The sequence below is a fragment of the Nicotiana sylvestris genome, chromosome 8 (assembly GCF_000393655.2).
Source record: "Nicotiana sylvestris chromosome 8, ASM39365v2, whole genome shotgun sequence".
In the NCBI taxonomy this organism is placed as follows: domain Eukaryota; kingdom Viridiplantae; phylum Streptophyta; class Magnoliopsida; order Solanales; family Solanaceae; genus Nicotiana; species Nicotiana sylvestris.
The window spans coordinates 92,432,955-92,457,107 of NC_091064.1; positions in this window are offsets into that span (position 1 = coordinate 92,432,955).

Genomic DNA, 24,153 nt, shown 5'->3' on the forward strand with positions numbered 1-24,153 from the left:
CCTTTTTCAGGCAGTCTCAGTTACTACAGCCGAAACTACTTCTCAGGTCGGGAGAGGTAATTAGACTCCCGTTGATTGCACACCTGAGCAGGTCATGCAGGGACTTTAGACATTGGGGGCACCTCCAGCCCAGCCGGTTGCAGCTACTCAGGACTATGTAGCTCCTGCTATGTCAGAGGACGAGCAATGCAGGTTGGAGAGGTTTGGTTGACTTCAGCCTCCGACTTTCAATGGTGTGGAGGAGTAGGATGCCTAGGGTTGCTTAGACAAATGTCATAGGATTCTTCGTACAACGGGTATTCTGGAGACCAACGGGGTCGCTTCACTACTTTTCAGTTTTTTGGAGCTGCCTTCACTTGGTGGGAGGCTTATAAGAGGCGTAGGCCTATTGGTGCAGCACCATAGTAGTTATGGTGGTGCTCCTTCGAGGGGTCAGTTTCAGCACGACAGAGGCCGTCCATTCAGACATGCTTAGTCAGCTCACCCAGGTTATCATGGGGCGTTATTGGGTCATGGTTTTCATAGTTCTAAGCAGGGTCAGTCATCACTCAGTGCCTTTCCATCCTAGAGTTCATCCCGTGCTCCATTAGTTCAGGGCTCTTCTATGCCAGGTGCATCTACTAGTCATTTCGGTGCTAGGGGTTCCCTTCAGTCCCCATTTCCAGCACTAGGGAGTTGCTATGAGCGTGGAGAGTTAGGTCATATGCGGAGGCAGTGTCCTCGTCGTCTTGGGGGTTCATCTCAGTAGAGGAGCCAACTATCGGCTTCAGTCCAGTTACTTCACCACCACCCACCAGCTATCTAGGGGTGGAGGACATTAAGCTAAGGGTCGTCCTCGAGGGAGAGGTTGATCAGGTGGCGGTCAGGCCCGTTTCTATGCACTCCCGGCTAAACCCGATGTTATTGCCTCGGATGCTGTGATCACAGGTATTGTCTCAATCTACCACAAAGATGCCTTTGTATTATTTGATACTGATTCAACTTATTCTTATGTGTCATTATACTTTGATCGTTATTTGGATGCGCCCGGTGAGTCTCTTGTTTCATCTGTTAGTGTATTTACTCTGATGGGTGATAATGTTGTTATAGACCATGTGCACTTGTCATGGTGGTGACTATTGGGGGTCTGGAGACCCAAGTGGATCTTTTGTTGTTATGTATGGTAGACTTCAATGTTATATTGGTCATGGATTGGCTATCTCCGTGTTGCGCTATTTTGGACTGTCATGCTAAGATAGTGACATTGGCTATGCTGGTTGTGCCACGGATTGAGTGGCGAGGTTCAATTGATTATGTTCCCAATAGGGTGATTTCATTCTTGAAGGCCTAACGTATGGTTGGGAAGGGTTGTCTTTCACACTTAGCCTTTGTGAGGGATGTCGGTGCCGAGACTCCTAGCATTGATTCGGTTCCTGTTTTGAGGGATTTTCCCAATGTGTTTCTTGCAGACCTACCAGGCATTCCACTATATAGGGATATTGATTTTGGTATTGATCTAGTTCCGAGCACTCAGCCCATCTCTATTCCACCGTATAGTATGGCACTAGCGGAGTTGAAGAAGTTGAAGGAGCAACTTCAGGAACTCCTTGATAAGGGGTTTATTCGTCTTAGTGTGTCACCTTGAGGTGGAGCTGCTCTATTTGTGAAGAAGAAGAAGGATGGAACGATGAGGATGTGCATTAATTATAGGCAGTTGAACATAGTAACAATCAAGAATAAGTATCATTTACCTCGCATCTATGATTTATTTTACCAGCTTCAGGGAGCGAGAGTGTTCTCCAGGATTGATCTTCGTTCAGGTTATCACCAGTCAAAGATCAGGGATTTAGATATTCTTAACACAGCTTTCAGGACCCGATAAGGTCATTATGAGTTCCTGGTGATGTCTTTTGGGCTGACTAATGCCCCGACAACGTTCATGTATTTGATGAACAGCGTGTTTCGGCCTTATCTCGACTCGTTTTTCATAGTTTTCATTGATGATATTCTGGTGTACTCGCGTAGTCAGAAGGAGCATGCGGAGCATTTGAGAGTTGTGTTGCAGAGATTGAGGGGGGAGAATCTTTATGCAAAGTTCTCCAAGTGTGAGTTTTGGCTCAGTTCAGTGGCTTTCCTGGGGCATGTGGTGACCAGTGAGGGTATTCAGGTTGATCCAAAGAAGATAGAGGCAGTTCAGAGTTGTCCCAGACTATTCTTAGCTATAGAGATTCACAGCTTTCTTGGTTTGGCGAGTTTTTACCGCCAGTTTGTTTAGGGATTCTCATCTATCACATCGCCCTTGACCAAGTTGACTCAAAAAGGTGCTCCATTTATATGGTCAGATGAGTGTGAGGAGAGCTTTCAAAAGCTCAATATTGCCTTAACCACAACTCGAGTGTTAGTTTTGCCATAAACTTCAGGTTCATATATCGTGTATTGTGATGCTTCGAGAGTTGGTATTGGGTGTATGTTGATGCAAGATGGTAGAGTTATTTCTAATGCTTCTCGTCAGTTGAAGCCCCATGAGAAGAACTACTATGTTCATGATTTAGAGTCAGTTGTCATTGTTCACGCATTGAAGATTTGGAGGCATTATTTGTATGGTATGTCTTGTGAGGTGTTTACTGATCATCGTAGCCTCCAGAACTTGTTCAAGCAGGAGGATCTCAATTTGAGGTAGCGGAGATGGTTGGAGTTGCTAAAGGATTATGAAATCACCATTTTGTACCATCCGGGGAAGGCCAATGTGGTGGCTGATGCTTTGAGTAGGAAGGCGGTGAGTATGGGGAGTTTGGCATATATTCCAGTTGGGGAGAGACCTCTTGCAGTTGATGTTCAGGCCTTGGCCAATCGGTTCGTGAGGTTAGATCTTTTGGAGCCCAGTCGGGTATTAGCTTGTGTGATTTCTTGGTCTTCCTTATTTGATCGCATCAGAGAGCGCCAGTATGATGATCCTCATTTGCTTGTCCTTACGGATAAATTTTTGCATGATGATGCCAAAGATGTGAGCATTGGTGATAATGGGGTGTTGAGGATGCAGGACCGGATATGTGTGCCCAATGTAGATGGTCTTTGGAAGTTGATTCTGGAGGAGGCCTATAGCTCATGATATTCCATTCATCCGGATGCCGTGAAGATGTATCAGGATCTGAGACAGCATTATTGGTGGAGGAGAATGAAGAATGACATTGTGGGATTTGTATCTCGGTGTCTCAATTGTCAGCAGGTGAAATATGAGCATCAGAGACTGGGAGGCTTGCTTCAGTAGATGGATATTCAAGAGTGGAAGTGGGAGCGGATCACCATGGACTTTGTAGTTGGACTCCCACGGACTTTGAAGAAGTTTGATGCTATTTGGTTGATTATGGATCGGCTGACCAAGTCTGTGCATGTCATTCATGTGTGTACTACCTATTGTTCAAAACGGTTGGCAGGGATCTATATCCTGGAGATTTTTTGTTTGCATGATGTCCCAGTTTCCATCATTTCATTTGAGTTGAGCACAACTTTTCACCCTCAGACGGACAGGCAGTCCGAGCGCACTATTCAGATATTGGAGGACATGTTGCGCGCTTGTGTCATTGACTTTAGAGGGTCATGGGATCAGTTTCTACCGCTCGCGGAGTTTGCTTATAACAACAGTTACCAGTCGAGTATTCAGATGGCTCCAAAACGGTTCAGTTAGATGATGATTTGACTTACGATGTGGAGCTAGTGGCTATTTTGGAGTGTCAGGTTTGAAAGTTAAGGTCAAAGGATATAGCTTCAGTAAAAGTGCAGTGGAGAGGTCGACCCATGGAGGAGGCTACCTGGGAGACCGAATGGGAGATGCGGAGCAGATATCCTCACTTGTTTGAGGCTTCAGCTATGTTTCTTGACTCATTTGAGGATGAATGTTTGTTTAAGAGGAGGAGGATGTAACGACCCGACCGGTCGTTTCATGAGTTATCGCTTTGTTTCCCCCATTTCTATTTCCTATTGCCTTGTCTAGCTTTATTATGTGTTATCGGGTTGGTTAGATCGGGTTCGCAAAAGGATTTGGTAAGGTTTGAGACACTTAGTCTCTTTTGAGTAAGCTTAAATTGGAAAAGTCAACCGAATGTTGATTTATGTGGAAAAGGACTCAAAAGTGAATTCTAATGGTTTTGATAGCTTCGGGAGATGTTTTGGGACTTAGGAGTGTAATCGGAACGTGTTTTGGAGGTCTGTATTAGATTTAGGCTTTAATTAGCGAAGTTGGATTTTTGGCGTTGTCCGGTTGATAGGTGAGATTTTGATATAGGGTCAGAATGGAATTTCGGGAGTTGCAGTAGGTCCGTTGTGTCATTTGGGATGTGTAAGCAAACTTTCAGGTCATTGGGACGTGTTTTGATAGACATTTTGATCATAAGCGGGATTCAGAAGATTTTTAGAACCTTAGGCTTGAATCCGATGTCATTTGGTTGATTCGATGTTGTTTGAGGTGTTTTAAAGATTGGTATAAGTTTAGAGAGTGGTATACGACTTGTTTGTGCTTTTGGTTGAGGTCCCGGGGGCCTCAAAGTGATTTCGGATGGTTGACGGAAGATTTTGTGTTGGGTTTTGGGAGCTGAAGATTTCCTATCGCTGTCATAACCGCACCTACGGTTAGGGGACTGCAGGTGCGGGCTCCTAGAAGCGCCCAATGGTCCGCAAATGCGGAAATGGTCATGGAGAGCTGGAACCGCAAAAGAGACTATTTGACCGCACCTGTGGTGTCGCAGGTGCGGGTGTTCGATTGTAGGTGTGGAGTTGAGGCTTTAAGTGAAAACTGCAGATGCGCTTGACCGCAGAAGTGGTAGCACAGAAGCGGAACTGGGCCGCATGTGCAAAAACGCTGGGCCAGAAAGTATATAAACCCTCCTTCGCGATTTGCAGCCTTTCTTCACCATTTTTAAATCAATTTTTGAGCTTTTGGGGGGATTTTGGAGAAGGAATCAGAGGGAACTTCATTGAGGTAAGATTTTTGATCATAAAACTAATTCCTAAGGTGTTATTTCATTGATTAGGCTTGAAATTTATGGAAATTTGTGGGTAAATATTGAAGAAACTAGGGCTTGAGATTGGAGACTTTTGATTAAGGATTCCAGGGGTCATTTGTGGTCAGATTTTGGTACTTTTGATATGAATGAACTCGTGGAGTGATAAGGATTCCACTGATGTAAATTTTGTCAGATTCTGAGACATGGGCACTTGGGTTGGGTTTGGTAAATTTCAGGATTTGGGTTGTAATTTGATTACTTTCGAGTGAGCTTTGTTCCATTAGCATATTCTGAGGGTTATGTACTAATTTTGGTTAGATTTGGAGCATCTGGAGGCCGATTCGAGAGGCAAAGGCATCGCGGGCTAGAATTTGGACCAGATAGAGGTAAGTAATGATTGTAAATGCTGTCCTGAGAGTATGAAACCCTGGATTTCATATCGTTGTGCTACTATGAGGTGACGCATGCACTAGATGTCGAGCGTGGGGTCATGCACCATTGGAGATTGTGACTTAGTTCGTCCTGTATGACAGTTTAACTGCGTATTTGATTGAAAACTGTTTGTATCATCATGTTTGGGTTGAATGCCATATTTGGGCCTCGTACCAACTGTTTGGACCCTTAGGAGACTTTTTACTACTATTCCTCATTGTTTTGACTTCGTATTTGTACTCAGTCATGCTATATTCTATTATTTTCACAACTAAGTCATCTTTACTCGTTTTTGATATTTTAAATGATATTTTGGGCTGAGCATCATGTTTTACTGTCGCCCGAGTGGCTTGTGAGATTCTGATTGAGTAAGGCCGAAGGCCTATGTTGTGAGGATACTATGGGATCGGGTTGCGCGCCGCAACATTATTATTCTGATTCATGATTATTAGGCCGAGGGCCTGACTTGTTATGCCACAAGGTTGCTTGATATGAGTCCAAGAGCCTATTTGATTATGCCACGAGATAGTTGTTATTGCGCTTGGGTCGTAAGGGGCCCCTCCCGGAGTCTGTACACCCCAAGTGAGCGCAGGTACCCAGTGTGATATGTGATATAGCCCGAGAGGCTGATGTTGTTCCATGTTATTGCCCGAGGGCGTGATTTATGTATCTATCTTTTCTCCCTGCTTTCATTCACTCGTTTGAACTATTAAAAGATTTTTTAAAGAGATTTTCACTTAACTAAGGTGTTTTTACGAGCTTTCACTGTTTTATTTCATTGTATTGGTTTTATACTGCCTCTCCGTAGCATTTTGCTGTGTTTTACGTGTTTTCTTATCGCTTAGCTGCCTTTACTTTTATTACTTACTTAGTTGGCGTACTCACATTACTCTCTGCACCCTATGTTCAGATTCAGGGTAACTGGGTCACGCTAGCGAGGGCTGATTGCTTCTAGCAGGCTATTTGGAGTTCACTAGGTAGCTGCTCAGCATTCGCAACCTAGTGCTTATCCTTCCATCTTTATTTTTTTCCTTGTACTAGCATTGTAATAGACTTTGTAGTCCTTTTCATACTCTTAGATGGATGTTTAGAAGCTTATGACTGGTGACACCCTGATGTCAGGCTCTGTTTGTTTCCGCATTTGTTCTATTTCACGCTATTTTGGGACTTATCACTTATTAATGACATAATTAAGAATTATTATAATTGTTAATTAGTTTGGGGGTTTGTGTCGGCTGACCTTGTTTCATGATAAGTGTCATCACGACCAGGTCCGGTTTAGGGTCGTGACAGTTTCCTCCTTAATTAACCTATTCTTTTAAAATATTGATTTGTATTCTTAATATCTTGTGCACCAATTTTAAAAATGACAGTCATTTTATACATTTTATTATTTACCTTCTACTACACATGCAGAGAAATATAAATATATTTTATTATTAGTTTGCCATAAGTAGTTGCCCTTTGTTAAATGTATTTTTATGATTTTCTTGTAAATATTAAATCATCTCTCTTCTTACTTTATTCATCACACAAAAGTATTATGACTTGTGTATATGATCGATTTTAATTTTTGAGTGATTTGGAAGAAAGACTCTCGGTTTGGAAGCTTTAAATTGGAAGAATTGACCAAGGTTTGACTTTTTGGTAAATGGACTCAAGACCGAGTTTTTGTCATTTCGATAGGTTTGTATGATGATTTTGAACTTGTGCATATGTTCGGATTCAGTTTTGGAGGTTCCTAGAAGGATTTGACACTATTTGTCGAATGTTCGCAATTTGAACAACTTAAGAGTTCATAAGTTGGACCAAGAGTTGACTTTGATGTTATTGGACTCCAATTGGTCATCCGAGACTTTGGATAGGTCTATATAGTAGAATTACACTTGTGTGCAAAATTTGGAAGTAATTTGAAGTGTTTAAGTGTGATTTGGACACTTTTTTGAAAGAATGCAGATTTAATAACATAAGAGAAATTCTATTCTGCTTGAGCCTCGATTCTTTGTTGTGACATTCACGTGGATGTTTTGATGCTTTGAATAAGTTTGTATAATGTATTTGCAAATATTGGTATGATTGGATGGGGTCCTGAGGGGCTCAAGTATATTTTGCATCATTGGTTGAGAAACTAGTTATGTTAAGGATTTGGAGTTTCACCATGGTCAATATCAGGTTAAGAGGACTTCTTTTTGGTGTTTTGAGTGTCCTAGCAGATTCGTAGTGTGTTTTATGATTGAAATGCATATATTGTTTGTGTTAGGGAGGTTCTAAATGAGTTTTGGGCGCTAAAATGAAGATTCTTTTGCTGTTGATTTTCTGGTGTAAAATAATTACGAAACTGTCATTTTTATCCCTTAAATTTGCGGATTTCCTTTAAACTTCAAAACATCATATCTACCTATTTTAAAGCCAAATTGGGTGATTCAAGAGGCTATCTTGGGTGTAATCTCGCAAGAATTATGTTGGGCTTATCAAATATGAGTTTCAGAGTCATCTAGGATCTATTTCGAGTTGTAACATCTGCTACATTATTTTACTTGTTTCAGAATTTAGTCACTTTTTCTCACATAGTTTTAGAGCTCAGATTTGACCAATTTTGGAGGGGATTTTCCCGATTTATGTTGGGGTAAGTTCTTTTTTACTTGAATTTAATTATATTACATGATTCCATCTTCAATTTTGGCATTTAATTTGATGAATCTAAAAGAGAAATTGGGGGATTTTTTCTAAACTTTCGTAAAGTGAATAATTGTGTTTCGAACATTGGCTCAGAGTCAGATTTGAGTAAACTTAGTATGATTGGACTCATAATTGAATGGGTTGATGGAATTTATGTATTTTGTCGGGTTTCGAGGTGCGGGTCCGGGTTGCCTTTTTGGTTGACTTTGAATATTTAATTAAAGACAACCTTTATCATTTGGGTTTACTTCTTATGGCATTATTTAATAATTTTGAGTTGCTTTAGGCTAGTTTTGAGCCGTTCGGAGGTCGATTTGTACGGGGTAGCACTTCTAGCGTATTGATTTGTCTTGTTCGAGGTAAGTGTCTTGCCTAACTTTGTTGGAAAAAAATTTTCTAATAAAATAATATTCTTTTCCACATGCGGAGGATATGCATATACGACGTGACGAGCATATATGCATGTTCCAGGGTTAACAATGCCCAGGGTTAGATTATACGATTCTTTGTGCCTTGTTGGAATATGTGACCTTCTCACTTCAGGTTTTACTTGACTTTTATATTAATATGAATATGAATTTCAGTACTAGAAACCCTGACTTGGCTTATTATAACTTGATTCAAATTTGACTGTCTTTTTGTGAAATTATTAATGTGTTAAATTCTGTCATCATTATACTTAATCACAAGTACATTGCTACAAACGTTATTCTTGAGATATTTGGGTTCCATATTTGAGTTAAATATTGCTTTTGAGATTTGCTGAGTTACATGAAAAATAAAGTTCTTGATATTTATTGAATTTTTATTGGCTTGAAAGTTGTGATTGATGTTCATTTGGAGTATTTTCTTAATCTCTCTTCATGATGTTATTCATGCTTCCTACCTTTCTTATTATTGATATACATATTCTTGGTGAGGAAGAGTGTAAATCACGAAGGGTGATGTTGTGCCATTGCATATACATTGTTATGTGAGGAAGAGTGTAAAGCACGAAGGGTGATGCCATGACATTTGATATACAATATCATGTGAGGAAGAGAGTAATGCATGAAGAGTGATGCCGTGCTATTGTATTTACATTATCATGTGAGGACGAGAGTAAAAGCACTAAGGGTGATTCTGTGCCATTGTTTTTATATTATCATGTGTTCATGGCACGAATGGTGTTTCCATTCAGGCGAGGACAAGAGACATGCATTATATTGTCATGTCTTTTCCTTGTGTATACATTTATGCCTTTATCTTGAGTTGTTACTATTGCATATATGTTTTCTATGTGACTTGTCGTTGTTGTTCTGTCTTTTTCCTCTACCTAAATTGTTGTTGTATTATCCATGCCTTCTATTTTGTTTAGCTTATAAAGATCATGATTTTCTTCTTGTTTGTTATATCACCATATATGCCATTTCTCATTTGTTGCTCTTTTCGTATAAGCTTTCTACCACGTTAGTTAGTGAAATTTATATTCTGCTATCTTAATTGCTATTATTACTTCTATGCCTCTCATCTGGTCTATTACCATTGTCCATTTGTTATTGCTATCTGCGTAATCTCCACTTTGTCGTTACCGTTGTTGGTATTTCTTTCACCTAGTTGGTATTGTTATACATATGCTTCGTGAGGAAGATATAAATGTACGAAAGGTGTTGTCGTACTATTTGATTTGAAATACATTCTGATATCATCAAGGAGAAGAATAGATTTTTGAAAGATCCAAGAAGGATTTACAAGATCTCAAGCTAAAGAATTGCAAACTAAGATTGTTGGACATCAAGGGCAAATAAAGAAGCTTTTAATTTTAGAGGAAGAGCTTAGACCCAAAGGAGATGAATTGTCCAAGTTTTACAATTATTTGGGAGCCAAAATTGAAGTCTAAGAGGAGAAAGATTGGGTGTCAAAATCAGCCCTTGAATTCAACCAAAGGGGCACCCAGGAGAGCTCAAAATGAGCTTAAAAGAGATCCAAAAGGGGATGTTTCAAAAGGAACCCAATTGGAATCCAAACCAATGGCCCAAACTAGTTGTTTTAAGGCCCAAATATGCGCCAAAGGGATTTGGTCGCCCACCCTCTTAATTTTATTAGTTTTTATTAGGTGTAGTATTTAGCTTAGCCTCCAAGTTAGGATTTTATTTTATGATTCTAGAGTAATCTTTTAGGATTTCTTTTATGCCTCGGCAGCCACCCTACATAGTTTTAAGAAATTTTTACTCCTATAAATAAGAGTTCTTTTCATTCATTGTGGAACTTCATGATTTATTAATAATATTATACTTTTAGAGTTTTTTTTAACCTTTATTACTTATGCTTTTAGATTTATCTTTCAATCTTTACTAGTTTATAGTTCAAGGTAGTAAGATAACTTCTTAATTGTGATATCGTTGATTCATTTGTGGTATTCTTAGAAGGAGATTAATACTAGTTATTAATTATTGTCTCAAGCTACTCGTAAAGCAGTCAAGATCTGAATCTATTGTTTTGATTTTTATAAATAAAGGCGTTTGATTTCTTCAATAAATCAAAAACGTTGTTGCTTGGATCATGTCAAGGCTATAGAACTTTCTTTCTTAGAAGTTCTTGGAATTCTTTCCTTGAATTTTTCCCATAACCGTTATTTTCTGTACTTTAATTCTAGTCCTTCAATTCCTTATTGTTATTGCTTTCGCATTTACTTCTCTCTTTCTTACTCTAGTTTGGATTCCCGACCTTATTGTTATCAAGTGGTATCAGAGCGGTTCTATAAAGAATTCCTTCTTGATAATTCTTGGGATTTCTTGAATACTAAGAGCAAAAAAATGCTACTGTAAACCTTTCAAAAAAAATTCTTTTCTATTTATTTGTTTCCAAAAATTAACAAATGAAATAAAAAGAGGGGATCCTAGATTTCAATGATATGAAAAAAACATCAATTTTTCTTACTCTTTCTGATCTAAATATGTAATTCTTTCCTTTTTGTTCATGTCTTGTTTCAACCGAGCCTATTAGTTCTAGGATTTGGTTCTTCTTTCATTCGTTCCCCAGAATTCTATATTTTACTATTAAGAACTTCATACGAGTTGGGTTTAAATATAAATCTACAAAGTATTTTGTTCAAAACTTATTTTGAGAGGGGAAAAAGACAAATGTCTGTGAGAACAATTGAGGGAAAAAGCTATTTGTGTGATCCAGTTTAATTATTTTATTTAAGATGTCTTGTCTATGTAGTGATGATGATTGAAGGGCTATTGAAGAAGCCGAAATCAAAGCAAGAAATGATTTCACCTTGCAGGTTATGCATCAACAATTTGAAAGGTTGAATTTTCAACTCCAAGAGAAGAGGGACACCATTTCTGAGCAAAATGATTCAATAGTTGAACTTAGGAGGGAAAATAATATTAGACCTCAAGCTAGGAGAAATGTACCCCTTGCTCCCATTGTAAATCAAGAAAACCCTATAGATGATTTTAATAATATTAATTTTGATAGGGTGGGAAGAGATAGGAGGGGACAAAGAGGTAGAGTAGAAGATGATAATATAAGTAGTATAAAGATGAAGATACAATATTTCAAGGGAACAAAAGATCCAGATTTGTACCTTGATTGGGAGAGAAAGGTGAAGCCATCTTTGACAGCCACAACTATTCTGAGGATAATAAGGTTAAATTAGTTGTTGTTGAGTTTTCTGACTATGCTGCTATTTGGTGAAAAAAGCTTACTAGGGACAGATTTCAAGAAGGACAAGTACCAATTGCCACTTGGGCTGCGATGAAGAGGGTGCTGAGGAAGAGATTTGTGCCATCAAACTTTCAAAGAGAGCTACAACAACATCTTCAAACATTAAAGCAAGGGTCCATGTCTGTGGATGAATACTTTAAGGCTATGGATATGGCTATGATCCAAGCTAATTGTATGAAGAAAGAAGTGGCTACAATGGCTAGGTTTTTAAATTGTTTAAATAAGGAAACATCATATGTAGTAAAATTACAACAATATATAACAATAGATGAGTTAGTTGATTTTTATGTAAAGGTAGAAAAACAAAATAAAAGAAAGCAAACTAGCTCATGGAAAGGTTGGTCGAACACCATCTCAAAGAAGCCATGGCCGAATCAAGAGATGAAAAGTTCTTCTAGACCTCAAGAAGACAAGGGTAAAGGTAAATTTGAGAACAAAGAGGGAGGTAAAAACTTTAACCCTAAACCTTCTACACCTTCTAGTTCTATCCAATGTCATAAATGTAAAGGAAGTGGACATATGATGCACGAATGTCCAAGTAGAAGAAAAATCGTTCTTAGAGAAGATGGAGGACATGATAGTGAGAAAAGTTAGGGAGAAGAAGAATAGGGAGATGTGAGTTATGAACACGATATAGAACTACCTCATACTGGTACGATTGAGGTGGCTAGGAAGATTATGAGTGGAGAATACAAGAGTAAAAATGTGGGGAAGAAGAGAGAGGTGTGAGTGAAGATGAAGATGAAGTAGAACTACCTTTTAATGATGACATGATTTGGGTAGTTAGGAGGATTATAACTATCAATTTGGAAAGCAATCGTGAAGAACAAAGGGAGAATGTATTCCATACTAGGTGTGGGATAAAGGGAAAAACTTGTTCTATGATCATTGATAGTGGTAGTTGTGCTAATCTGGTAAGTTCATACTTTGTGGAAAAATAGGGATTTGCATGCATGAAACACCCTACTCCCTATAGACTCCAATGGTTAAATGATAGTGGTGAAATAAAGGTAAATAAACAATGCATGATATCATTCAATGTTGGTAGATATGAGGATGATATTCTTTGTGACATAATCCCTATGCAAGCTTATCATATCTTATTGGATCATCATTGGCAGTATGATCGGAATATTGTTCATGATGGAAGGAAGAATATATATTCTCTTGAGCTTAATGGTAGAAAATTTACTCTTGCACCTTTATCTCCTTCTCAAGTGTTTGAAAAATAAAAGATATTAAGGGAAACAATGGGAAAACCAAGGGGAGGGATAAAAAGTGAGCTTGAGGGAAAAGAAAATAAAGGAGGCTAAGAGATATAAAAAAAGGAGAGATGGCCGAGAGAAAGAGAGAGAAGGCAGCAATTTGAGAAAAGAGATAAAAAGGGGTTTGAGTGAAAAAATAGAAAGTCTTGGTGAGAGGAAAGAGGCTAAGGAAAGGAAAAAAGATAGTTTCTATATAAAATCCAATGAGTGTTTCAATGCAAGAAAAGAGGGATTTCCCATAATACTACTTACTTACAAAGAATCTTTGATTAATTCTAAGTTACTAACTTCTTCTTTGCCAAGTAGTATTTCTTCTCTTTTGCAGGATTTTGAAGATGTCTTTCTCGAAGATATTCCTAATGGATTGACACTTTTATGTGGAATTGAGCATCAAATTAATTTTGTGCCTGGATCACAAATTCCAAATAGGCCTGCTTATAGGAGCAATCCAAAAGAGACAAAAAAGCTTCAAAGGCAAGTTGAAGAGTTGCTTGATAAAGGGTTTGTGAGAGAGAGCATGAGCCCTTTCTCTTTTTTCGTCCTATTGGTACCTAAAAAGGATGGAACTTGGAGGATGTGTGTGGATTATAGAGCAACCAACAAGATAATGATAAAGTATCGTCATCCTATTCCTCGTCTTGATGACATGTTGGATCAACTACATGGATCTAAAATATTTTATAAAACTGATCTAAAAAGTGGTTACCATTAGATGAATCCTGGAGATGAATGAAAAAATGCTTTTAAGACCAAATATAGGCCTTATGAGTTGTTAGTTATTCCTTTTGGCTTGACTAATGCACCTAGCACTTTCATAAGATTAATGAATCATATCTTTAAGGATTTTCATATAAAATTTGTTATGGTGTACTTTGATGGTATCTTGATCTTTTCTAACACTTTAGAAGAGCATGTGGAACACCTAAAACAGGTTTTTGAAGTTCTTAGAAAGTAATTTTTGTTTGCTAATCTTAAAAATTGTACTTTTTTGTGGATCGTGTGATTTTTTCTGATTTTGTAGTTAGTTCTAAAGGAGTTGAGGTTGATGAAGAGAAAATCAAATAAATAAATGAATGGCCTAAACCTAAGAGTTTAACTGAAGTTAGGAGTTTTCATGGACTTGCTAGTTTTTATAGGAGGTTTGTGAGAGACTTTAGCACCATTGCTTCTCCTTTAACTGAAGTTATTAAAAAGGATAAGATTTTTACATGGGGAAAAGAACAAGATTATGCTTTTAACTTGTTGAGAGAAAAGTTATGTTCTTCTCCTTTGCTACAATTGCCTGAATTTTCTAAATATTTTAAATTGAATGTGATGCTTCTGGCAAAGGAATGGTGTTTTTTATGCAAGATTCTAAACCTAATGCCTACTTTAGTGAGAAGTTGAGTGGAGCCACATTGAACTATTCCACTTATGACAATGTCACGGCCCGGAATTCCCACCTTCGATCGTGATAGCCCCTAACACTTTACTTGCTACGCAAGCCAACGTTAGAGGATTCTTAAGTCAACTTCAGTCAATTTAAATAATAAGAAAAATTAAGCTAAACAGAAGGAAAAATCTGATTTGCGGAATAACATAAACCCATAACATCTGGTACATTTAGGATCTAGAGTCACAAACTCACGAGCTACTATGATTTACTACAAACAGAGTTTGAAAGAAAATACATTGTTCTGAAAGAAAAGAAACAGTAAATTCATAAGAGTAGGAAGAGACTCCAGGGTCTGCGGACGCTAGCAGATCTACCTTGGGTCTCCTGTCGAGCAAGTCCAGCTGCTAACCTCATGATCAGCTAGGGCCGGTACCAAAATTTACATAATAAGTGCAGATTGTAGTATGAGTACAACAGACTCCATGTACTCGTAAGTGTCGAGCCTAACCTTGACGAAGTAGTGACGAGGCTATTACAAGACACCTACCTAATAAATCTGTGCATATAATAATATATGTACAAATAATAACAAATAAAAGCTAGACAAATAACATCGGGAGGGGGATATGCTGAGGGTAATACAAGATAAGAGAATCACAGCAGCAATGATAACTAGAACAACCAATATTCCTTGAACCAATGAAAACAATTAAACATAGTAACGAAACGTGCACGACATCACCCTTCGTGCTTTTTCTCTCAACCTCACCATATAAATCAGCAGAAACGGCACGACATCACCCTTCGTGCATTAACTCTCATAACATGGGAAGGCATCGCCCTTCATGCATTAACACTCACAATATGGCACGACATCACGCAAGGCATCACCCTTCGTGCAATAACACTCTACCTTACCATAAATAAGTGAACAAATAACAACAGGGAGATAAAAATAATGAGATCAAGCCTTACTTCAACAGTTGGTTCCATAATACCAAACTCAACTTTGAAATCAATACTCAGTTATTACCAACAATCCGTACACATTATAAGAACGATAAATTTAACAATACTAGTCTAACCATGGATAACATGATCAAAGAAAGCAATAATCACGAGAAAACCAAATCCCAGCCGCATGCTTTAACCCGAAAACAACGCATAAGTACTCGTCACCTCAAATATATGTTGTACCCAACATCGAAACATGTAGCAAATAGACAAACAAGCCTTATTCCCTCACGCCAAGGTTAACCATGACATTTACCGCGCTCCAAAGACCAACTCAAGGCTCAACCACCGATTTGCCTTTCAAACAAGCCTCTGAACCAATAGAAAAGAGCAAATTACCGACCAAACGATTCAAATAAAGCCTTAGGAAGTACCCATGATTGCAAGAATTCAATTTAGGTCATTATTGAAAAAGTCAACAAAAGTCAACACCCGGGCCCCCTTGGTCCAAACACAAAATTCGGCCTAAAAGCCGATTATCCATTAACCCCCGAGCCCGGTTATGTTATTTATTTTGGAATCCGACTTTAATTTGAGGTCTCAATCCCTATTTTTCAAAAGTCCCTAATTCTACCAAAAACCCCCAATTTGCACCATGAAAACTCTAGATTTTATGTTGAAAATCATAGGAAAAGTAGTGAAATATTGAAAGAAACTAGTTTAGAATCACTTACCAATGATTTGGGGAAGAAGAGTTCTTTGTAAAATCGCCTCTAGGGTTCTTGAGTTTGAAAAATTTGAAGAATAAACCAGAAATCTTGTCTAAGTCATATTTGATCAGTTGTAGATGTCGCATTTGCGACCTGGGGTTCGCAAATGCGAGCCGCACAAATACGAAGAATCCATCGCAATTACAAAGACCTTCACATTTCTACTTTCTTTGCAAATGCGAAGAATAGTTCGCAAATGCGAACTCTGACCCTCCGCAAATGCTACCATTTGATCGCATTTGCGATCACTGGCCCTCTCGTCCCACTTCGCAAATCAAAGTATATTTCACGAATGCGAACTCAATGTGGCCAAGCAACACTTCGCATTTGCGATGAATAGCTCGGAAATGCAAACCCCTTAGAGGTTGCAAATACAATGCCTAATCTCGCAAATACAAGACCAGAGGCCTGCACCAGAACTAGAAATACCAGCAACATTTTTAAGTCCAATTTCACTCGGTAGCCTATCCGAAACTCGCCCGAACCCTCGGGGCTCCAATCCAAACATGCCCACCAGTTTAAAAACATCATACAAACTTCCTCGCGTGATGAAATCGCCAAAATATCACCTAGAACTACAAATTGGACAATTGGACACGAAGTCAAATAGAATTTTCAAGAAAACTTTAAAACTTCTTATTTCACATCCGGACGTCTGAATCATGTCAAACCAACTCCGTTTCTCACCAAATTTCATAAATAAGTCATAAATATGGTATTGGACCTATACCGGATTTCAAAACCAAAATATGGATCCGATATCTAAAAAGTCAACCGTTGGTAAAATATTTCAAATTCATTAAGCCTTTAACTTTCAAATTTTAACAAACTCCGATAACTCGGGCTAGGGACTTCCAAATTCGATTCCGGGGATTCGCCCAAGTCCCAAATCATGATATGGACCCACCAGTACCATTAAAATACAATCCAGGTTTGTTTGTTCAAAATGTTGACCGAAGTCAATTCAAATGGGTTTTAAAGCAAAAATTTCACATTTTTCACAATTTTTAACATAAAAGCTTTCAGGAAACATCCCGGACTGTGCACGCAAATTGAGTAGGATTAAAATGAGTTTTTCAAAGCATTGAAGCACAAAATTAAGTTCTATAACATAAGATGACCTATCATGTCATCACAGACAAATAGCTATATGCTTTGGTAAGGACTCTAGACACATGGAAACATTACTTGTGGCCAAGAGAGTTTGTCATTAAACTGACCATGAATCCTTGAAATACTTGAGGAGCCAAAGTAAGCTTAGTAAGAGGCATGCTAAGTAGGTTTAATTCATTGAAACATTTTTTATGTAATTTCTTACAAAACTAGGGAAAGAGAATGTTGTTGTTGATGCACTTTCAAGAAGGTACTTAGTTACTATTCCGACTTCTAAATTGATGGGTTTTGATCAAAACAAGGGATTTAATGCTAATGATGTTGATTTTGGTAATATTTTTGCAGATTGTAAGTTGGGTCCTTTTGAGAGGTCTAATCTTCAAGATAGGTTTCATTTTAAGAAAAATATGTTGTGTATCCCTAATTGCTCTTTACACGAAGTATTTGTAAGGGAAGAACATTGTGGAGGGATTATGGGTCACTTTGGAGTCCCAAAGACACTAGACATACTTTTTGAAAACTTCTTTTGGCCTAGCATGAGAAAAGATGTTGAAAGAGTGTGTGCACAACGTTTGGAATGTAAAAAAGCTAAATTTAATGTGTTACCACATGGTCTTTTCATGCCATTACCTATTCCTACTTCCCCTTGGATTGATATTTCTATGGATGTTGTGTTAGGTTTTCCTAGAACAAGGTATGATAAGGATAGTATATTTGTTGTGGTAGATAGGTTCTCCAAAATTGCCCTTCAATCGTAAGTGAAGCCCTCTTCCAAATACCCTCTCATATTCCGCTTCTGTGTTTCATAATGATTTTACCTTCTTTGCAGTTGTTGCTTGGATGCCCCATGCGATCCTCGACCTCAAGGATTGGGTCCGAAAATTAGCTGCAACCACATCATATGATGAGCGCAAAGGGCATGACTTATCGAGGGGCAAATGGGAGGCCAAGCACCACGGTTAGTTCCTTTCCCAGGTTTTCTCATACTTTTCCTTTACTGGAGATGTTTTCCACACATATGTCTATCTATGCAGGCATTGGAGATGTCTCCGAGATGAGGCTGCCCCGCCCGAAGAAGAGACCGAGTCAACAAAATCGGGAAAAGACAACAAGAAAAAGAGGGCTCCGAAGCCTGAAGACCCCCAAGATGATAGGGCCCCTACTCGAAAGTCAAGGAGGAAGCTTACCCATGTGGACATAGATTCGGCCCTCCAATTTCTGGAAGATGAAGGAAACGAGGGAGAAGAATCGGCGTTGGTGCCCTGAACTAGGAAACCGGTCAAAGCTGTTGCGCCCTCCGAACTGGAGACTATGACTCGTGGTGAGGAAACTCCGAAGAAAGATGCGGGCAAAGCCCTTGAGTCCCTTGAGATCAAGATCATTCCCTCACCTTCAACAAGTACACCGGAGGGGGCAAGTGCTGAGAATCCCAAAGATAATTAGAGCTCCCCGAGTGAGGAGCTCGGGGCTGTGATAATCGGTCACTCCCCTTCTCTACCATCTTACTCCAAGGAGGCGATAAAGGACACTCGAGCTCTGCGAACGCCCGAGCAAGAAAGATCGTCGAAGAAGATCCTTTTCAAGATTGTTTCATTGGGGTTGATGGTGCCGCTAACCTTAATGACGCATCCACCCTGTTCAAATAGGCTCATCGTCTCTTCTCTCGGATAAACACTAACTTTTATTATTGTAATTTTCTTTCTTCTCCCCTTCTCTTGAAAGATATCCTTTTGTTTTATGCATAGGTCATCATCAAGTTCAGGGCCTAGCTGAGCCAATGTGAGGCCGAGCTCAAGAAGGCTTCGGATGAAGAAAAGGCCCTAAGGCTCCTTTCTAGCCAAAAGGAGGAGGAGCTCAAGGACCTTCGGGTTGATTTGACCAAAGCTCGAAAAAATGAGGCCGAGCTAGACAAGCAGGTAACCACGATTTTCACAGAGTATGGTTTTCTTGGCCTTATTGTGGAGGATACTCAGCTGCAGCAAAAGTTGGAGATGATCGGGCAACTTCAGAGCGAGGTCGATCAGGTTAAGGTTGACTGCCACCGATGGAAGGAGAACATGGATCGGCTTGCTGCTAATAAAGAGGCTGCTCTAGCCCAACTGGCCTCGGCTGAGACTCAGCTCTGAGGTATCAAAGTGAAAATTTTGGCCCAGGACAAGAAGATCGAGGAGATCGAGACAAAACTCACTAAAGTCGGTGTCGAGGTTGCTGATGCCAAGGATGAAGTTAAGAAGACGATGGCCACAGCTGATAAAACCATCACCGTATACTTAAGGGATGATGAGGCTATTCCAGTAGAGTTAAGGGAGGCCTCCGACCGAGAGAAGCGGGTCAGTGATTTGGCCAAGTGTCAAGCCCGGAGAGAGATCCTCGAAGAGATTCACACTCGAGGTTTTGACCTCACCAATGAGATAGCCCAAGCAAAAGCACTTAGGGTCGATGCCAAGTTCCTCGTTTCTTCTGATGATGAAGATTATGTTAGTGGCTCTGAGGGAGAGGGAGATGAGGAGGAGTCCCCGAGAGGGAGGTTCCCGAAGATGCGGCTTCCGAGGATGCAGATCCCGAGGATGTGGCTCCCAAGGTTGTGGCCTCCAAAGTAGATTAGGTTCTTAGGGTTTCGTTTTTGCTTCTTTATATTCGTGTAAGGCCCCTCATGGGTACTGTATATAACCTTTTATAAATATAAAGAATCCCTTTGCTTAATCTCCGATTTGTATTGAATTCTGCTTTGTCTTCATTTTGTGGAAAATTTTAATAACTATAACTATCAAGTGAACATCGGCTCGAACTCTAAATAGAACAAACCCTTAGGTTTTTTAATGATCAATGGGCGATCTTTGAACTTATAACATAATACCTCTTAAGGTTTTTGTTAATCCTCGAGCTAAGCTTAAGTTGATTTGATGTGAGCTCGGGATCATGGGACTCTTGAGTCCGAGTTGAGAGAGAACAAGGTCTCAAACTCTACATGCTTCGGCCCTTAGGCTCTTTTATATTAGCCCTTAGGCTTTTTTAGGTTGGCCCTTAGGCTCTTTGAGTTAGGCCGATTCGGCCTCTAAGATGGCTATAACTTTTCCCTCTTTTTGGCTAAAAGACTTAGTGAAAATTTCTTTTATGTCTTAGCACTTTATTTTTGTACCCATTGGGTTTTTCGAAGTTTAGATCGATCGGAACCTTATTTGTAATCCGTTTGTGTTACGATAATTGATTACCTATTAAGGCTTTTTCGAAGGCTAATATTATCGAGGCCTTTAAATTATTCGAGGACTGATTTTATCAAAGCCCCTTTTTATTTGCTTTTTCCAAGGGTAGCCTAATTCAACCGATATTTTCAAAGTACTTGAATGCCTTTAACTTATGGTGGAAGTCAGACATCTCTAAGCCGCATTATTTTGGCTGTAGCCTTTATTATATGACCGTAGTCTTCGGGTATGTCTCTTGGACTTGTTCCCGATTGTTTGCCGTGAAAATGGTAACGACAATTAAATTTGTAAATGGGATTCTAAAAATACGTGATCTATTCTCGAGCTAGTTGTTAGAGCAGTTGGTGCTAATGATATGGAATTTTATCGTTGAAAAGCAAGCTAAAATGAGATAGTAATGGAACCATAGGGCCTGCTGCCCGGGCATAGGTCCGATCGATGAAGGACCTCGGGGTCGACGTCGGGTTGAGCTCGAGCTATCGGGGACAGCCGGGGATAGGATAACAGTTGAAGGTATAATCAAACGAGGCTATTTATGGCCAATACTAAGGTATACGACGAAGAACAAGAAACAAAGCAAATGTTATCGAGATGACTTCGGGTTAATACCAAGTGATAAGCGAAGAACAGACAAAAAGACAGCGAAGTTAAACGACTTCGAACTAGCGAGGGTAAGCAATTTAGAAAGGAGAAAGAGAGAGAAGATATTATTGCACTTTTGCAGAATGGTTGGAGTTTTGCCTTACAAGGTGATAATGAACCCTCTTTTATAGAAAGGGGAAGCCCAAACTTAGTACAAAATACATTGTGTGAAAAGAGAGGATGGGATATGGCAGCTGGTCAGCTCTATGATGTATGTGAGCTGACGTCAAGCCGCTCGAATAGACTTGATCGACCCGAGTGCATTCTCCGAGAAATCCTTGCATTTGCTGGGGCTTTGAGGGAAGCGATTGGCTCGAGATCCGGAGCTTCCGGGGTCACCCTTCAAAGTATTATGTCAAGGGGAAATCAGCCCCCTAGATTTTACCGCAAACAGATAGTCTTCGCATTTCTTAGACGGAAGAGATAAGAAACGATATTAACATACTATTTCCCGGTCTCCTATAACAGTGTCGTGCTGATGGTGCAGCCCCCCTTTTACAAGTATCGAGGCGCCTGGCCTCTTCATTCTTCGGAGTTGGGCTATTGCTATCAGTTCGTCTTCTATGAACGCATTACTTGCACCTGCAGTTACCTTTCTTGAGGGTGGTAATAGCACCGTCGGTTACTTTGCTCTTCCTATAAATAGGGCTTTTCGTGGTTGATCGTTTATCCAAATTTCCTTTGGTATCTACTTTTCCTTCCTTTCCTATTATCTTGAATTTCTGCCATCTTGTCATGTTTGGAGTTTGTGACCTCAAGGGTTTGCGCCATGCGTTCCGTGGCTAAACCCTCAATCTTCCTTTGATTAGATAGAGTTGTGTCACTGTGATGCTATTGTTGTTGTTGGTGTTGTTGTTGTTGGCCTGGGGTGATGAGGCAGAGGGTCGATTTCCTCCAGCCCCGGGAGTGCTTTGGATTATGCCCCGCTGCTTAAGAGGGGGCTCGGATTATGTGCCGCAGCTCACCCTCCTTCCCTGTCTTGGCGTGTTACACCCCCTTTGGATTCAAAGGGGTATGTTGGTAGTCTCTGTCGATTGTTTCCTTCCAGGCCGAGGCAACGTCTATGGAAGTGGCTTCAAAATGGTAGTGTCGGCGTACTAGCCAAATTTTTCACCTAGCCACTTCTTCATTCTTCCGGCTTCTCCTTCGTTGTTTGGCTCTTCTCCCCTGACATCCTTTTGAAGATGCCATTCCAAGAGGATTGAGATGTGATCCTCGAGGGGGTCGGACTTTGGAAGATATTGTCTTTGAGGTCATATGCTTGAGATGATGATGGAGACGTAGCATGAATAAACTAGATCCTTAGGCCCCTGCCGTATGCGTATCATTTGTACCTTGTCATTTTTTGTAAGTACCCTATGTGGGATTTTGTAATCATGTGTAATATAACCATATATAAGGACCCCTCGAGGGTCGTTTCTAACGAACACTTATATAAATACAAAGGTATTTTCTTGATTTCTTCTTTCGATGCTTGCTGTATTTCTTTATATTTTTCAGCAGTTTTGATTGCACGATCTTGTTTTCGCCGCCTGTGACATTGGCTTTGAATATTTTCCCCGGCCTTTGATGGAACGACCTCACGCGGGGTCCTTTGTGATTTCTCGAACCGGGCCCGAATTAGGCCAATAACCTCGATCCGCCGGGGCCCTTTTCCTGTTTGGAAATGCGGATGATATCTCGGGACCTTATAATGGCTTTTGATAGGAGGCCTCCCTAAGGACTCGTGATCTTGGGACGCTAGTGACTTTCCTGAAGCAATCTCTAAATAGAGGCCTAGCCATGTTTTGGGCCACCCTGATCGTTAACTGGAATCTATTTTGCACATGTGTTTGTTAGGGACGCCCATTTCTTCGTAAACTAGCCTTCTTCGGCAAAGACCCCTCGAGGCTGAACGCCGAATTGGTGATGGCTTTATTGGCCTACCTGGGCGCCATCTTGCCATGGCGGAGGTCTTCGAGGTCTAGCATTATCTCAAGACCGAAGGTGGTGCTGATGCTCGGTGCCTTTGATCGGTGTTGACTCGTCCCGACCCTTCTTTCATATGATTGTGAGGTTGCTTCTGCCTCCCGAGGATCCTTGGGATTCGCTGACTCTGTGATGCCGGCAAGTTATGCCCTCAACAGCTGCTTATTCGAGGCACATCAAAGGTCGGGTATGGCGATAGATGAGATGTATGCTTCATGATCATGAAGGAGCTTTTATCGGGATGAAATGGGTCTGTGCTTCTGAGGAAAGTGCATCATTCAAGCCCGGTCTTTCCAAAGTCCTTAGTTCTGGAGCGGCGGTTCCTTTGGCCAACAATGGTTGGGCCATCAAGAGGATGATCGTTCTTTGAGTAGGTTTGTCGACTTTACGTCATGGTTGGTTTCAGCATGGTCTCCCCGTCTCTTGGGTCTTTGAGCTATTCTATCAAAGGGTTGTACTTCGGGGGGCCTGGATTTCGCTTTACAGAAACCTTTTGGCGAGGCAGGAGTCCCTTTGTGGTAAGCATTTCGCCTTTTAGGCCTTGGAGCCGATCGGGATAAGAGTATCTGAAGTGTCAAAATGTAGGCTTCGAGTTTCGACCCGAGTGGATATAATTGTGAAGCTGTAGATTGGTTCTTCAAAAGTTTGGGTTGGGAACAACCAGTGTCTGGACTGGAAAAGTGCTATGTTGGACCGAGGATGATGAAGGAGTGGCGATTTGTCGCCGACGATTGGGCCGGGTCGGAACGGGCCTTCGAGGGATGCGTTCGTCGTAGTTCTACGGGACAGATGTTTGAAGAGACCCATGCCAGGGGTTCCGTCCTTCTTGTAGAATTTTGTCTGGGCGACAGTGATAGGGCGTGATACATGGTTTGTTTATTGCCAATGCCCTGGAGAAAGAGGCTGGGGCTGTTAGGCTATAACCCTTTAGGGGGTGGACCATAGATTTTGCCACTTTTTATTTCATTGTTTATGGAGTACGCTTGTAGATGGAGAGCACACCATTCGCGCGTATATATATAAAAAAAAAGAATGAGATAAATCTTGAAGTTTTACCTC